Here is a 13,471-nt window from a genome sequence, read left to right on the forward strand (position 1 = left end):
TGAATTAAAGGGAGGCAAAGTAAGGCGAAATCAAGACCGCATACTTGTTTATCAAAATTATCCACACACATGTGGAAAGGCCATACCTTCGGCAAATGATTTTAACTTTTTTTTGATTCATGTATTATATGAATTTTTTTCATCTACCATACAAATAATGTCATCATTTGCATTAATTGTATCAGTAGATTATGTTCTTCACCGAAATAGTATAACTTTATTGCTTTTGGTGTTGCCATGGCAACGGGTTTCTGAGGCATTTTTCACAAAATTTACTAAATTTGGGTTCAACAATGATGTTTCAAGATTTTATTGCTCAACCATACTTATTTACCTACATTATTAACATCATATGTAATTAAGTGTAACTTTCAAGATCTAATATTTATGAAATAAGGCTAATTTGATGACGTCAGCGGTTAAAATCATTACTTCAAGTATGAACAGGGTTTCCCCCTTCAATTTTGTTATTACCAGGTGTGTTTTCAGCATAAACGTTTCTAGTCTATTTTCATTGTGTTTTGGGATTGTAAGGTACAAAAATACATTTTCAAAAAATTCAAGCTTGCCTATCCAAGATGGGTGATGCTGAGGATAGATAAATACATATTACGTCATTCTCGACGTCATGTTGACATCAATATGGTTACCATTGACAGCAGAGGTGCTGGCAAACTTGGATATCAACATGATAACCTTTTTGTTAAATCATTGCGTAATATATTCAGGTATTACGGGAAATTCGTATATAGACTGTTTTATCCCATAAAATCACATCAATGACGTCATAATTACGCCATATTACGTCATAACGATGTCCAAATCGCAAGATAGATTAAACTTCCCATGTTCATGACCCCCTGCAAATTTGGTTATCATACACTATGTTTTTCGGTAGCTATCAGGGTGGGCGAATGAGCCCCCCCCCCCCCCGCGCCGGGCCCAGGAAGCCCAAAAACCTGCTCTAAATAGGGTTAATAAAGAAAGTTAATCCAGCATTTAATGCCAATTGTGACCTCGTTTGCATAATCCTTGTCCTGCTATGGTTACGCTGTAATTCCAAACGCCACAAACACAACAAAAAAGATATCCCTGCCGGAAGGGAAACATATTTTTCGAGTGTATCAACTTACAGGTGTGAGGTGCCACATGTTAGAGAGTCTTACCATGCATGATAGCGGATTTATAAACTTTCCTCATGGATCATGCAAAGAAGGGACCCCCAAACCTACTTTCAAGATTTTATAAAAAAAAGCTACCAAAATACCAAATATCAACTTGAAGACAATTCATTTTCCAGTCATCGTGTTCATTGAAATCTTTTTTTTTAAATATTTATTAGAGATACCACGGTCGCGGACTCTAAATGGTAGAGTCAGAATTAAAATGACATTTACATTTCTAAAAACATGGGATACTGGTATATACACATTGCTTGTAAGCGAGTATCAAAGACTTCTCAACCATTAAAAAATTAGGATTGAACACAGGGCTAGAGTTAATTTCTCTTCTTACAGAACATATGTCTCTCTCAATATATATATATAGTCGTCTAAACGGATAAATGTCTAAGTGTGTCTTTAGATATTAGTAAGGGTCGTTGCTGGGGAAAGTGATCAATCATGTTCGTTTAGCCATGTAGGGGATGGCAGAGTTTTTGCGGCGTTCGTTCGGCAGGTAGGTTTGTCCAGCTGAATTCCGCGTCCGTCGGCCGGATATCTGACTCCTTAGCGGTGGGAGCCAGTCTCTGAACTCTGAGGTTAACAGTTTTTTTGCAAAAGATATGCAAAAGTTAACTCGTCGTTCAGACAAGGACGAGAGGTTCAGAGTGGTCAGTGCCGAGGTGTAGTTTGTGTACTTTGTGCCAAGAATGATCCTGCACGCTCTTCTCTGCAGTCGTTCGAGTCTTCCGGACTGGGTACTAGTTAGGGAGGAGTGCCACACGGGCGCTGCGTATTACACAGAGGGTCGGATGTACGACGTGCAGACATTTGCGAGATCTTCCGTTGAGACTCCAAACCTCTTAAGTCGGCGCAGCAGAAAAAGTTTATTGTTCCCGGTAGATATCATACAGTCAACGTGAATGTCCCATTTTAGGTCATTCTGGATGGTCAGTCCGAGTACTTTACGTGTATTACTATTGCAAGGGTCTGTCCTTTGATGAGGAGAGGTTCAGGGGTAAGTGGGGTTATAGTGAAGCAAATATGTAGTGCTTTGCACTGACGACAGTTCATCAACATTGTGTGTTCTCTGACCCAGGAGTCGAGGCTGTTAAGAGAGATCTGCAATGTGCATTGTTGGTGGATAGATCTCACCTGGGTGAGATTCATATAATCTACGTACTTCCACCTATTTGTAACGTCACGTAACGCGCTATCAATCAGTGAAAGGAAGATGATAGGTCCAAGGATAGTTCCCTGTTCCACTCCACAAGAGAGATGTTGCCATGTCAGACACGTTACCCTGATAGTGCACTTTTTGCCGTCTGTTGGACATGAAATTACAGATCCAGGGAAGAAGGGATGGACGTACTCCTAAATCAATCAGGCACTGGACCGCGGTGGTGTTATCGACCCGGTCGGATGCTTTGAATAGATCAGTTATTGCCTTCGTCAAGAAGGCTGTGTTTTGATGCTAGTCTGTGTGTTCGTTACTGAAGACGATAAGTCAAGAATGCCTGGATGGATTGTTGTCGTATTTGGTGTGTTGATGTGTATGTGGGAAATCTCAAGATGATTAGATTTTGGGCGAAGTACTTTGCATACTTAACGCGAAAATTGTAAAAATGTGTTACACTGTATGATCTGTCTGTATACTAGCTGGGTACCAGCTGGGAGGTGTTACTGGTGTAGGGGACGTGTTACTGGTGTAGTAAGGAGGTATTTCCATTGGGCCAGGGGGGCTGGACTTTGACGCCTAAAACTGTTGGCTGGCACAAATTGGCTTGTCACTGACTTGTAGATCTTGATCTTGTGAAAATTGCAATGTTTCTCAAGGCACTGTGCAAGTAGTTACCTTCGCCAAGAAGGTTATGCATAGGGTAGCGTTTGTATGTATAAGAAGACCAGCATAACTCAAGAATGCCTGGATGGGTTGTCTTGATATTTGGTATGTTGTTAGGTCTTGGTGAGACCTGAAAATGATTAGATTTTAGCCCCCCTAGCGGCTTGTTATTATACTGCAGAGGAAATTCCAGTTTTGATATCCTATGTTTTGGATATGCTATGGAACCGACTTTTGAGTGGTAGATAGCTCTTTGGAAAGAGAGTAAAAGGTATAGGTTTGGGCACCCTAGTGGCATTTTCTGGGACTGCATGAGCAGGTTTTGCTTCAGACTGTGAAAGAGAATAACTCAAGAAGGGCTTGATGGATGGTCATGCTTTTTGCTAAGTAGATAGCTTGAGTGATAATTTACATGATTTAATACTTGTTATGCAACTCGGTATCTAATTTGCATAACTAATGAGGAACATTGATACATCCTCCAAATTCCATAATAGGACTCTCAAACATGTGACATATGTGACTGAGGAAGAGAGAAATAGTAATATATATCAACTAAGCAAATGAAGACCTCTTTTGCATAATTAATGAGATATACTATAACTCGAAATGGGCTTGATGGATGCTCATGATTTTTGGTACGTAGATAGCTTACGTTGTGCTTTGTTTGATTGGATGATAATGATGCAAATCAGATTCTAATTTGCATAATTAATGAGGCAATTTAAAAACCCGCTGTGTTCCATGATATGACTAATCAAATATGTGAATTTGTAACTGAGGAAGAAAGGAATGTTGATAGATAGAAAATATGAAATGGTAGATTAATTTGTATAATTAATGTTAAACTACTAAAATTCCATACTAGTTAATGACGGCAATTTCATACTTTTGGCATTTGGAAGTTTTGTGAATGTGAACACCATTGAATCAAATTATGCTAATATGGAGCTTATTTGCATAATTGATGATAAATGTTAGCATAACCTTCTTTGTTAAGCTCATAGTCATACTTGAAGACGATGAACTGGTATGATTTATAATTAATGAGAAACACACCCAATACGTCAGTCATAAAGGTTAAAATCATTTGGCGAAGGTATGAGGTCGTAGAACTCTTGTTATCAATGTACAGATGGAGTTTGGAACTGATGATGAGCTGTATAGGAAGTCGAGTAGACTGACGAGGGCGTGAATGGTCGATCTGTTCCTTCTGCATCCAAATTGTCTGGGGTCGAGATTGTTGGTTATGTCGTTCATTATCCAGTCATTATCCGGCGAAGCGTTCACAATGTTCAGCAAGCTGGGCTGTCAGCGAGATCGGTTCTTACCCAGACACACACAGACACACGCCCGGCAAACAAAACAAACCTTCTTGGTGAAGTTGCTGATAAAGTAAAGGTAACAAAAGACATTTTATCTCCATGAAAAAAGGAAATATAGTTGTGTGTGTCTGTGTGTGTGTGCCTTTCTCTGTGTGTGCCTGTGCGTGCCTGTGTTTGTGTGTGTGTCTATGTTTGTGTGCTTCTTTGTTTGTGTGTGTGTGTGTGTTTGTGTGTGTGTTCGTTTGCATATTTTTGGAGTTAACATAACTCAAAAACCTCTGGATGGATTATGAATAAATTTTTGGTATGTGAGTGGGTACTGGGAGGACTAAGGTCGATGTCGACTTGCCCCCGGGCTCTGTAGCAGAACTGTGATTTTAAACATCTTTTGACCTGGACCTGCTATGTTTTTTGTTTTTTTTGTGACAGATAGCTTGTGATGTAAGAAAGAAGTAATATACAACTTGCCTACCCTAGTGGCTTGCTCTCAAACTGCAGTGGCGTATTTGTCAAAACCCTCAAACTAAAAAAAAAAACGAACGACGATTTTCCATGATATTTAGTACGCAGGTAGCTAAGACAGAGATGTACATAAAGAATTGCAAATTATGCAAATTGGTACTTAATCGGGAAAGTTGATGAGAGAAAACTATATTTGCAGTGTCTGCCATTACAGTACATGTAACATATGTAGTTTATGAGAGGTGAAACACTGACAAATACGAAATATGCACATTAATTTCCTAATCTGCATAATACATGCAAAACCGCTATAAATCATCTAAATGGACTGTCCTTATTGCGACATGTCTACATGGTCATGCATATATTTACCTTCGCCGAGAAGGATATGCATAGGGTAGGATTTGTATGTATGTTTGGATGTTTGTAACGTACAGCATAACTCGAGAACGCTTGGATGGATTATCTTTATAATTGGCAGGTGGGTAGGTATTGATGAGACATGGAAATGATTAGATTTTGGGTCCCCTAGCGGCTTGTTATGGTACTGCAGCGGAACTTCATGTTTTGATATCTCGTGTTCTGGACAAGCTAGTATGGAACTAATTTTTGAGTGGTAGATAGCTCTTTCGACAGAGAGTAAGCGGTTTGGTTTTTGGCCCCCTAGCGGCTTTTTTTGAACTGTAGGAGCAGGTTTTGGTTCAGACTTTGAAAGGGAATAACTCAATTTGCATAATAAATGATAAAAAGGAGTTTATACAGCCGCCAAATTCCAAGGTTGGACTCTTAAACATGTGACTTATGTATCTGAGGTAGAGATAAATGTTGATAGATATCAACTATACAAATGTGGACACCATTTGCATAATTAATGAGAAAATACTAGAACTCAAGATGGGCTTGATGGATGGTCATGAATTTTGGTATGTAGATAGCTGACGTGATACTTTTTATGATTGGACGATGATTATGCAAATCAGAGTCTTATTTGCATAATCAATGAGACAATTTAAAAACCCTCCTGTGTTCCATGATATGACTTCATATATGTGGCATTTGTAACTGGGGAAGAGAGGGATGTTCATAAATAAAAAATATGCAAATGTGGACCTTATTTGCATAATAAATGAGTCACTATGCTTATTACATACAGGTAAATGGTGGCCATTTCATAGTTGTGCCATTTGGATGTTATGTGAAGGTGAACATAGTTGACTCAAATTATGCTGAGAAGGACCTCATTTGCATAAGTGTATAACCTTCTTTGTTAAGCTTATACTTTGGAAAACGTCTGTTATTTGGGTGAAGACGATCAACTAGTATGATTAAAAATTGATGAGAGACACTCCTAATACGTCAGTCATAAAGGTTAAAATCATTTGGCGAAGGTATGAGGTCGTGGAACTCTAGTATGTTAATGTACATAGTAATAATATTTCAATGAGATATGAGGTCTCTGAACTCTTGTTTGTACCTGTAGGTAAAAAGGATGGGTCGACTGCCACAGAGACGATAAAAACGATTGCCACCAGACTGATGTCCATTTTGGGGTAAGTCACCAACTGCCATAGAGAAGAACAACACTACATTAGGTTTCGCTGCTTGTGGTGTATTTTCTTGTGAACAAATACAGTCTCTGTACCATGGCATTAAAGGCATCCATAGCATATCATGAGGCTTGAAACTTGCAAAAAAAACTCAATTTCTAGTCATGTCTTCACATAGTAAGTTTCAATAACACTATTGCCATTACATACTGACATTCAAGGAGCAAAGATACAATGTCGTTGTGTGGTGAGAACTGGTAGAAAACCCAAGCGCTAATAGACTGATCCTGACTGTCCATCACAATTTGTTATTAGTCAAAATAATACAACAGCACATAAAACACCATCTAGCAAATAAAGACATAATAAAGTATAACATGAATTATTCCATTTCCCATAGTTCTTCTCTTGTTTTCTTGAATTCTCCATCAAAGACCTCTGTATAAATAAATGCTCGCACAGCTTTAAACAGGCGGAAAAAAAAACGTTCCAGAGCATGCAATGTCCTTTTTAGAAAAGTTGATATTTATTCCTATGGGTTACAATTTTTACTCTGTCCATGCATTTCTAAGATGTAATTTTGAATAAAAAAAGGACGATAATGGATACTACTACGCTTCATGTAGAATGGAGTATTTTTTTACGACTAATGTCTCTAAAAAGGCTGCGTCACGGCACGTCAGACAATCATGCGTTTATCATGTGATAAAAAAAACGAGCATGTTTGATTACTTGCCACAGAAATTTCATACCATGGAGTGGAAGCACGTACTGTTTACACGAGATGCACTTTAATCACGTAAAATTTTACATGCGTGAGCATTGAGAGTCGTAGGAGTAAATTCCAAACAAAAATGGACCGATCTGCCGAATATTCTAGACTCCAACACTTTTGGTTTCCTGAGATAGATAGCTTTTTTTTCATATCTTAGCATTTTTTTCTGCTCCAGGGGAAAATGAAACCTAATGCAACGACGATAAGAGACTAAAAACACAGCGAGTTATGTGCTTCAACTTGTGGGAACTGTTTGTAGCCTGTGGTTAAACATTTCTGCCTCACCGATAGAATTAAGTGCGACTTTGTCAATTTTACATTGTTACTGATAATTAGCACACATCTCAACTATTTTTCTACGATTGTACAGAGCAAACGTTTCATAGAGCCTTTTTCATGGATGAAGTCATAGGAAAGGTTGTCAACATACGCTATTTTTGAGACGTTCAAGGGTTTCAGTAATTTAAAAGTATTCTAAGGTAAAATAGAGATGTGAAAAAAATACAAAAACTTGAAACAAACTTACTGAGTTCCCGCGGGGCCAGAACTCGGTGACGCCCCAACACGGGCAAATTTTCTCCAAAAATAAACGGGTGTGGTCTAAACACGCATGTTCTTTTTAACGAGAGTTTGGTTCGACCAATCACTGTGACTGATAGGAAAGCACTCGATTAGTTCGATACATTCCACCCAGCAGAGATCCAATCAGCGTCTTCTTTACTTAAAACTGCATCGGCGCCGCACGAGGCTTATGGGTATCTGCGAAGCTGCAAACGCATAATTTAGTCAGACATTTCAACAATTGTCCACAATGGAACAATGCACCCGGGTGTTTTATAGACCTATTGCATCTAGCCTACAAGAGTTCTGAACTGTGGTAGACAATGAGGAAAACGTTCCTGCCATGTAAGAATATTCCCCTTCCCAAGTTTAAAACAGAAAACCAGGATCGAATGCTAGAGTTGTGGTCAAAAATTTGCGGGCAGAATGCATGCGTGATTCCTTAGGATTCCAATTAACTGCTAATGAAATAGTTTGATAGTGACGTGTTTTGCGCTGCATATTTTAGGATTCCAATTAACTGCTAATGAAATAGTTTGATAGTGACGTGTTTTGTGCTGCATATTTTAGGATTCCAATTAACTGCTGATGAAATAGTTTGATAGTGACATGTTTTGCGCTGCATATTCAGACAGTTGCCAGGTAGAAATGCTAAGACTGAAGGGCATATAGACCAAACACGCAGTATAGACCCAGGACAACACACACGCATACAAACACACATATGAACACACAAACACAAACACATACATACATACACATAACACACACACAAACACATACATACATACATACATATAACACACACACAAACACAGACAAACACACACAAATACACAAACATACAACAAACACATACATACATACACACAAACACATACATACATACACACACAGACACTCATACACGCCCACACACAAATACATACAAACACACACACACACACACACATACGTACATACATACAAACACACACACACAAACACATACATACACACACATACACATACATACATACACACGCACACACACATACATTCACAAACACACATACATACACAAACATATGCATACACAAGCATATCATACATTCACACACGCACACACAATAGGCTCTACCAGCTTCCGCGGGTCGCTGGGAAAATGTTTGTAATTGGCCCAAATAGCGTCAATTGTTTGAAAGGTGTCGGCTACGGAGAGAGGGCCTGTGAATGTTACCGTCCATGGCCAAATTCCCCCGGCAATATTCTCCCTATATCAAGCCCGCGCGGTTAGTCTGGTAGAGACTGCATACACACACACAAACACACAACCATAAAAACACACATACAAAAACATACAATCACAGACACACACCACACATGCAAATACAACACACACACACAAACACACACTCACCAGACACAGACACACAAACATACAAACACGCATACAAAAACACACCATCACAGACACACACCACACAGGCAGATACAACACACACACACACGCAAAAACACACTCAACACACACACATATACACACACACACACAAACATACAAACACACATAAAAACATACACATACATACAAACATACACACACACACACACACACACACACACACACACGTGATATACCCGCTTCAGGACGTATTGCTGATATTAGGGTATCTTTGCCTATCAATTCAATTTTACTTATATGATGGATATTATCTTAAATATCCAGGTGCGTAAAGCTTTAAGGAAGGTTGCTTAGGCGTTACCAAAACCTCGGTCGATTCAAAACTTTCGGCCACAATCACATGAAACTATGTAGATACGTATACAATGGTGTTCCATTGAATATTTTGTTGCCATGGGTATTCTATTGTTTCAATGGCATTCTTGGTGGACGGCTTCACGATTATTCATGATCATTCTTGACTTACATGTATATCATTACCAGTAGATGGTCAGTTGTCATTAATTCTCAGCTCATCAATGCATCAAATATATATATGATTCAGTGTAGAAATAGAATACATTTCACATCTATACGACGGCTCTACGTAGGTAAATGACTCTGCTTACGACTGGAGAGTGGCAAAATAGTACATAGCATAGCCGACCAGCTTGGCGGCTAATCACCCAATAGGGTGGCCTCCTTTGCAGACTTCCTAGAAAGGAGGTCGTCCCTCGGCGACATAACTCCTTCGGCCTTAGAGAACCTTGGCCCGTTTGAAATCGCTTCACCCCCCTCCCCAAATATATACGCCTCCGTTCTAGGAAGATTGCGAAGGAGGCTACAATAGGGGCTGTACGAGAAGGCAGGGCTGTACGAGTAACCTCCATGGAGGAGCATAGAGGTTACTCGTGCAGCCCGTTCTCTATAGGGGTCATGTTATTTTGCTGGAGAAATCGTATTGCCGCCCGTAAAATCCCTCTCCTTTCAAATAAACGACACCCAGAAGGCATGCAATGGAGGCTAGTAGCCAGGTTGTCCCACCATGGAGTTTAATAGTCATCATTTTTTACCAATTTCTTGTGAAACCCTCTGTGTGTGTGGAATCCAAGGCCAACAATAGCCTGTAGCTAAGCAAGACACGTCAAGTATTGCATGGAAAACAGACCCAAGGGACAGGTTATTCATGTTTTGTGTCATTGGAATAGTCTACTAGAATACGGGTGGAACTTTTCATCGAGGACCATTGTTTCTAACGATCTTTTAAAGCAAAAAGAACCCGTGTTACCTTCGTTATGAAGGTTTTCTTTTTATTGTGTGTGTATGTGAATGTGTGTGTGTATATGTGTGTGTGTGTCACTAGTGTGTGTCCGTCTGTGTGTTTTTTCTTAATTTTTATATAGGATTTATATTTTTATCAGTCTACATCCAAATGTCCAGTATGGTCCCATGGCACCCCAGAGAAGCGTCCAGTATGGTCCCATGTCACCCCATCCCAGCATCCAGTATGGTCCCATGTCACCCCATCCCAGCATCCAGTATGGTACCGTGGCACCCCAGCCCAGCGTCCAGTATGGTCCCGTGGCACCTGGAGGTGGTGTGGCACCCCAGCCCAGCGTCCAGTATGGTCCCGTGGCACCTGGAGGTGGTGTGGCACCCCTGCCCAGCGTCCAGTATGGTCCCATGGCACCGGGAGGTGGTGTGGCACCTCAGCCGAGTGGTCCTGTCACATCTAATAGAGTGACTATTGACCTTAATGAGGAAGGCCCACTAACCGCTGATCAACATAATGTAATCACGTCAATGATTAAGCGGCAGATGGTGAACAAAACACTCTGTGTAAAAATGAAATGCATCAAGATCTTTTCCTCTCCTACCATTGTTCAATCTCTGTTTGAGCTTAACCCTATCTAGACCGGGCTTTTTTGAGACTTCTTGGACGGGGGGGGGGGGCTCTTTCGACCCCCCCGTCATAACTTCCGAACGGTAAGCTCTATCATCACCAAATTTCCAGGGAGTGATGATCACGTTAAGTTTTATAATTCCTGTAATTTTAGTGATGTTATGACGTAATATGACGTAATTATGACGTGGTCGATGTGATTTTATTGGCTAAATAGGGAATTCCCATAATTTCTAAAATTATTAGTCAAAATGGTGCGCATTATTGATTTAAAGGTATGCCAAGACATTTTACGTCAGTTGTGACTAAGTTAACGTTAAAATGACGTCGGAGAGTGACGTCATGTGTTGTTAGTGACCCCCTGGGATCCGCCATCTTGGATCGGCCATTTTGAAATTTTTAAAAGTACATTTTTTCCATGTATGATCCCAAATAACAATCAAAATAGACTAAAAACATTAATCTGAATGTTTCTGGTTAAGAAAATTCCAGGTCGTGACGAATTTAAAGGCGAAAAAGCCTGTTTATACCGAAAATAATGATTTTGTCCGCCATCTTGGATTTTGAGCGATGACGTCAGGAACCCGTTGCCATGGTAACACGAAAAATGCTAAATTTATACTTTTATCATAATATTGTTGCCAACTAAATTTTAGGAAAAGTCACCAAGTTTGGTTGTCCTACCATACGTCGTTTGGCAGTTATACGATGTCAAAGTTGGCGCGGGCACTTGTAGCCCCCCCCCCCGTCTAGATAGGGTTAAAATAGAACAGGGAACAGGAATATTACATCCCAAGTACATACATGCACTTCTAAAACACTATCACACGGGACCGTACCGGACGCTGGGCTGGGTAACACAGCATTTATAACAATTCAGATGAGAAATGCAAATACATGCACGTCTAAAACACTATCACACGGGACCGTACCGGACGCTGGGCTGGGTAACACGGCATTTATAACAATTCACATGAGAGCTGCGAATACATGCACGTCTAAAACACTATCACACGGGACCGTACCGGACGTTGGGCTGAGTTACACAGCATTTATAACAATTCATCCTTTGAAACTGCCATTTGACAATCATACACACAGTAAGTAATGTCCTGCATCTTATTCTACACTTTGTAAAACTGCCAGTACCACAGAAAAAATCCAGTGAGGCTGCGGCATCAACCCTACAAAAACGTTCTAAGACAATAGATGGCTTCAGGGAAAACTTGAGTGGTGGATCTGGGGAGGAGCAGATGGCTGCAGAGCTGCGGCGTATGTCCATGGACCGGCTCCTACAGCTTCTGAAGGAAGGCGGGTTTGCTCAAATCAGAATCCCAAATGGCCATCTGCTGGGAGCAAAAACAGAATTGAACTTGAACTGGGGATAGTGTAGGAACTTGAGAAGGTACATGTATATGTAGGTCTTTTCTTGAACATACCTGCTTCTATCACAGACATGGAACACAGATTTTATGAAGGAATCTGTACAAGTTAACAGTTGTCTCTTAAGTATGGAGTATAAGTATCAAGATAGCGTATGAAGGTTCTCAAAGGTCTTGGCTAAACTTAATGCAAGACAGCTCTATGTAAATGTAAGAATTATCTTGTTACATTAGACTAAGTAATTATCAATATATCATGCAGTTGTGTCTCAATATTCCAGCTATAGATCTACAGAAGTGGACTGGTCACTCAGCCAGCCTGATGACCAGACTGACGGAAGACCGCCAGCTATGCTGCCCCGACGGCTGATTAAGCTATGGGAGAGAGTGAGAGTGAGTGAGAGAAACACAAAAGACATGATATCTTTCTACTTGCACACAGATATGAAGTGACACAAAGTACTTACCCTTTTCTTCACAGGTGGATGAGACAATACGGGGTTGTTATCGAGAGCGAGCGGACGTCGCGGCGAAGCTCCTCTCTGCTCTCTGGCAGAGCAGGGGATCGAGGAAACACATGCTCAATTCAATCTGCTGTCCCAGTCAACCCAATCCATAGCCAACCCTGTTGAGAGGCTGAAGTCGACCCCGAAGAGCCACCTTATCAAGGTCAGCCCGGATCATACGGGCACAATTCCCGAACCTGTTAAGAAAAAAAGATTGTGTAGTATAGATTGGTTTATGCATATGCATTCAAAGTTGAAAATTTATATAAATAAGTTTATTGCAAATTCATGCCCGAAGGCTTTAAGCAAATAACAATCATAAAAGAACAGTGTACAAAATAGGTATAAAAGCTGCTTATCTAAATTATACAAATGTAATTGTCTATAACTAGTGAAGGGTTTGACTTCTCTTTTGTAAGCAATGGAAGACGTAATGTCCCACCTTTTCTATAATTTGTGGGTTTTTGGTATTTAAAAGAAGAATAGTCTTTTCTTTGTCTGTAAGCTTAGGGAAATTCGGATAGATTTTAGTGGTCTGAATAGACAACTCATTTCGTGCATTATCATGACATGAACAGTTTGAA

The 13,471-nt window shown here is 40.1% G+C and overlaps 2 long non-coding RNA genes across 3 annotated transcripts; both read right to left on the reverse strand.

The window, feature by feature from the left end:
• Positions 1 to 10,113: 10,113 nt before the first annotated feature.
• LOC136420518 (uncharacterized) lies at positions 10,114 to 10,994 on the reverse strand. Its single transcript, XR_010753237.1, has 2 exons — positions 10,787 to 10,994; positions 10,114 to 10,684 (listed from the first exon to the last, which is right to left on the reverse strand). It is a non-coding gene; the product is annotated as an uncharacterized lncRNA (long non-coding RNA).
• An 841-nt stretch (positions 10,995 to 11,835) lies between these two features.
• On the reverse strand, positions 11,836 to 12,911 carry LOC136420514 (uncharacterized). 2 transcript variants are annotated; one of them, XR_010753232.1, is made up of 2 exons: positions 12,849 to 12,911; positions 11,836 to 12,345 (listed from the first exon to the last, which is right to left on the reverse strand). It is a non-coding gene; the product is annotated as an uncharacterized lncRNA (long non-coding RNA). The 2 variants fall into 2 exon arrangements; XR_010753233.1 differs by having other exon boundaries at positions 11,836 to 12,348.
• Between the last annotated feature and the right edge of the window lie 560 nt (positions 12,912 to 13,471).

This window comes from Branchiostoma lanceolatum, chromosome 15 (genome assembly GCF_035083965.1).
Source record: "Branchiostoma lanceolatum isolate klBraLanc5 chromosome 15, klBraLanc5.hap2, whole genome shotgun sequence".
Classification (NCBI taxonomy): domain Eukaryota; kingdom Metazoa; phylum Chordata; class Leptocardii; order Amphioxiformes; family Branchiostomatidae; genus Branchiostoma; species Branchiostoma lanceolatum.